This window comes from Apis laboriosa, unplaced genomic scaffold (genome assembly GCF_014066325.1).
Source record: "Apis laboriosa isolate Shangri-la unplaced genomic scaffold, ASM1406632v1 scaffold202_cov151, whole genome shotgun sequence".
Lineage (NCBI taxonomy): Eukaryota > Metazoa > Arthropoda > Insecta > Hymenoptera > Apidae > Apis > Apis laboriosa.
Genome location: NW_025222291.1, coordinates 1,651,092 through 1,655,921, shown reverse-complemented (window position 1 = coordinate 1,655,921; position 4,830 = coordinate 1,651,092). Strand labels below are relative to the sequence as shown.

At 37.2% G+C, this 4,830-nt stretch overlaps 1 non-coding gene across 1 annotated transcript; it reads right to left on the bottom strand.

Moving 5' to 3' along the window:
* Positions 1 to 1,525: 1,525 nt before the first annotated feature.
* Positions 1,526 to 1,645, bottom strand: LOC122712580. Its single transcript, XR_006346365.1, has one exon. It is a non-coding gene; the product is annotated as a 5S ribosomal RNA (ribosomal RNA).
* Between the last annotated feature and the right edge of the window lie 3,185 nt (positions 1,646 to 4,830).

Sequence of the window (4,830 nt, the reverse complement as noted above, 5' to 3'; positions counted from 1 at the left end):
TTTTCCTTTTGTCAGATAGATCCGATAAAAATTGGATGAGAAAAATCGTATTCTTTAAAATTCTTCGTATTCAAGCTTTCTCTTCTTTGAGGGTATCTTGTGATTCCAATCATCGGACAATTAGAATAAAATTCGAGGAAATTTCTTTAATGAACGTTCGCGAGTTATTTAAGCCCTTTAACGAAGGGGATGATTATGGAGGCTCGAGAAACAGTTTGATTTAACCAACGAGGGAAACAAGTGTAATTGGTAGTCGCGGCTCGAACAAGAGTTCAATTTTTGCACCTTTTGATTCTTCTACTCGTTACGAGCCATTTATTCGTCGTTAACATGATTGCCTTTAAATGAAAAGTTGATGGATCTAGCATCGCTCGGTCATATTCAATTTTTTCGAAAACGAACTTTACGATCGTTTCGCGATCGAAAACAATTCAATCTCGAATCGTTATATCTTTCACTCGATCTCTGATCATTTCTTTCAATTTTGACAATCCTTACCACCTTTTTATACTTTATAGAAAACAGACAGAGTACATATTTTAAGTCTCTCTCTCTTAAGAGATAAATATTAATTGATCATTTTTCAGATCGTTGGTAACACTTCAATCTTCACAAATATCTTCATAAATGAACGGGTAAAAGATTGAAAAAATGCTTCATCAGACAAAGCTACATTAATTTTTCCATTTCTTTTTTTTTTTTTTTTAATCACAAATCTCACCAATTACAGCGATCATGACTGAGAAAATTTTTCCTCTCACGATAAATTGCAATTTGTCTTCGGCGAAGGGCACACGTGATCATTGCCCAAGAAAGAGAACACTTCCTCTTTCACGTCTTTTCCCAAAAGACACACCGATCACTCGTCGATTACGTTAGCTCAGTAATAACGTCACAAAGCGGCGAATTCGAAATTCGATTATCATATCTCGATCGTGGATCGACTCGCGGCCTTCACACGGGTTGCTCTCTCTCCTCCGCGACGACGTATCGTGCGAGAATCTAAATCGAAAATCGGCACGCCCCCGCGACAAATGTCCGACGAAGATCGGGGACGTGAGCCGCCTAATTTATAGCCACGAATTTTTCTTCCTCGGTAGGCGGAGCTGTCGTTCAAATTGCCCGCCATTTGTCTTTCCAAGCGTCAGAATTCCCCTATACCCCCAAATCGAGAGAATCCCCTCGTAATCGATTTCGCCTCGATTTCGTGCGGGATATATGATTATGGTTCCGTGTTAAGTGTTTTCGAAATTCTAGATTTTTTTTTTATTGATTTCGATTATTCATGCGTCGTTCACGTGTTTTACCGAATGTTTATAACTCTGTCGGGAGAGTTTGATTTAAAAAATTTCTTTTCTTTTCTTTTTTTATTTTCTTTTTTTAAGATAACAGTGCTTAAAATGTTTTTGAAAATTGCGTAAAATGTGAAAAGATATTCGAAATATATAGATACTTATAGAATTTTTATTGTAATTAAATATCAATTTCAAATTACTGTTAGATTATAACAAATAAAAGAGAAAAAAACCAACAACACACGGTGTTTCCCAAGCGGTCACCCATCCAAGTACTAACCGTGCCCAACGTAGCTTGACTTTGGTGATCGAACGAGAACCAGTAGATCCTACGTGGTATGGTCGTTGGTTGAAAATGATTGTTCTATTATCGATATACTAGATACAAAAATAATTCAAAAAATATAAATGTAAATCAAATTGTTGTTGCAATTTCTTTATATTTTTATTAATGATCCCGATTCCTGTGACGGTTAATCAATCCACTATCATAAATCCATATCCACTTGAATAAAAAAAAAAGGCTTGAATTTCAAAGCAAAAACCTATTATTGCCAGCAAATGCTACTTCTCAGAATTCTCTGTCGTCAGATAATCGTGATCTATTCGTTCTCATTTCTAAGCCGACTCACAAACGTTATATTCCCTACATCCGCGTGTCGGTATTTACATAAATCATGACGTCGTTGCAGTTTTCCACTGTTGGAAATACGCGTTGATCCCTTTTACGGTAAGTACCGCTATATTTCCTCGGTGAAACGTCACGGAAGTTGAACGTATAGAAAGAATATTTTTCGACCCATCACGAAAATGCTTAACCAAGGATTTTTCCACCCTTTGTTTTTCCCTCGCTATTTTTTCCTCTTTTTTTTTTCCATGCTTCCAATTCCAATGGACGATGATGAGGTCAATTGTGTCTTCGAGTAATCTATAGGAATAATCTGTTAGAAATTTTTTTCGATCGAATATCGAAATAGAATTTAAAGTTTTTTTTCTTTTTTTTTTTATCGGAAAGTAAAATTTTCATTTTAAGAAAATTTGTTCGAGTTCGCGATTACTTTCTGAGAAAATAAAAATTTTAATATAGAAGATAGAAAGTGTGAAATAAAAAAAAAAGGTTTTTTTCTTTTTTTCCTCTCTTTCTCTCTCTTTCTGTTCAATTCCAGTTTCCAGCAATACAGGATCGAGTAACGAAAGTAAAAATTTTAATATAACAGGTTTTCGAAATTAGAAAAATTATTTAATTCAACTTTTTATATTTATATTCTTAATAAAGTTTACAAAATACCTCCATCTTTTTCTTTATATCCATTTTTGTTTTAGGTACATAATCGAACAATTTCAATTCTTCTTTTCTCCACATCCTTTCATCTTCGATCTTATTAACTATTCAATTTCAAAGAATTTTACTTGCAAAATTGCAAAATTAGCAAAGATATTCGCATCTTTAAATTGCCTTGTTTCCTCCTCGATAGGACAATTTTCCAACCCCTTTCCCCTTTCCCTCTCGTTGGATCCCGTTGTCTCTATGTTCACAGCTTAATTACGCGAGCGGATAGAAAAATGCTCGAGTCTAAAACTGAAACGAGTGTTTTGCGTCGGTTTTTCGATCCTCTGAACGTTATCGTACAAGTGGTCTCGAATGGAAGCTTTAAAAAAAAAAAAAAAAAAAAAAAAATACGAGAACACATTTGTCCGGATTAAAATCTGGCTCGTTAATTCGTTCAATCCCTCCTTTCTCTTTTTTCCTTTTTTTTTAAATTTAATTTTTGCATTTAATTTGAATCGGTAAAAATTGTTGACATAATTTCATTCGAAGAATAAATTACGGCGCTTTCGATTCGCTCGTTTAAAGCTTTACATCAGTCCAGCGATTCGTTCGAAACGATTAAAAGGACGAGAAGGCAGCTTTGATATCTCGGCAGAGCGTGGAGGATGAGTTTCAATCGTCCTAGATTTTTAATTAACAAGGCCTCTCTCTCATCCTTGTCTCTCTTTGCGCGCCATTTCCGGCCAGAATCCTTTCTCTCCTCAACCGGAACTAACCCCGTAGTAACAGTTCCCTCCCTTTTCCATTCATAAAGCATTTTCAAGAAACAAATTTCATCCAATCGAGGGGATGGAAAAACCATGGGAAAAAATCAATATCGCATCATATTTTCCATGATACTGATTCACGAGATAATATACATCGAATGACGAATATATAATCGAAAATAAAATCTTCAAACTTCAAATTTCCCGATTCTACAACAAAAAACCATAAAGTTTTCTGAAAAACAGAGCCAAAAAACTTTACCTCGAATCCAATACAATTTTCACACTTTTCAAAAGAATCTGCCCCTCCTCCTTCACTCCTCCAACAAACCCCTTCCAAAATACCCCTCCTCCCCTTATATACAACTCACGATCGAGTATAACCCGTGTCGTTCACGAGAGCATCGGCGGTCGAATCGAGTCGAGGAATTCCCGGCGTCGATAAAGGAACAAAACCACGTAGTGAGTAATACTCTCCCTCTCAGAAGAAGAAGAAGAAGAAGAGGAAGAAGAAGAAGAAGAAGAAGAAGAAGAGTAGAGGAGAAGTTGGCGAGTACCCACGTCGTCGAGCAAAGTCTGACGCTCCTGCTGAGTGACTGACAACGTGTTCCTTCTTTCCTGTCCTTTCTTTCGTCGTTTCTTTCTCCTCCTCCTCCTCCTTCCTTTCCAGGCTATCCCCCTCCCTCTCCCCCCCTCATACATCGACAGAGTATATATCCTCCACACACGAATCACGGAATCGCGATTCAGTCTTTTTTACCAGGTTGGTTGGTTGGTTGGTTGGCTGGCCCTCGGCTGTCTTCATCCGTTCGTCCGCTGCTCAATATGCTGGCAGACTCGCTTATTTAGGGCCGGCCATAAAGGAACAATGATGTCGTACTTTGTCAACGGGCGGCGGGTCCGCTTAATTGAGTCGAATCTCGGAAGGCGTTCGTGCTTTTTTGTCATCTCGCATGGCGCTTCGTATAACGCACCCTCCTCTTCTCTCTCTCTTTCTGTTCTTTCCGTGCGAACCGTTTGGAGAGAGATCGAGAGAGGGTTGCACTGCTTGCAACCTTTGGAGTGTCTTTCGTTTCTTTTTTTTTTCTTTTTCTTTTTTACGCGATACGATGGGTCGAAGAAGAAGGAGAAGAAAGGTGTCGGACGAAGTATGTCGATTTTTTTCTATTTTTTCGATTCCTTCTTTCAGCTTTGACGAGTGGTGGAGGATAAGGTTGTTTGGAATGGTTGGAGAGTAGCACTATATAGTGGATGGGCGATTGGTTTAAGGGGAACGTTGCGCGAGCATTGAATGGAACGAGCATTTGTACTGTGAATATTTATATTACGAAGGAATGAATAATTTAATTCGTGTAATTAATTTTTTTGCGAAATTTCTTGTAAATTTAACTCTTCTCGATTCATTATTCAAACGCGTTAAAATAAAGCATAACGATATATTAAATTATAAAATAAATTTAAAATAAGCTAGAAACGTGAATCGCGTGAATATTCTATC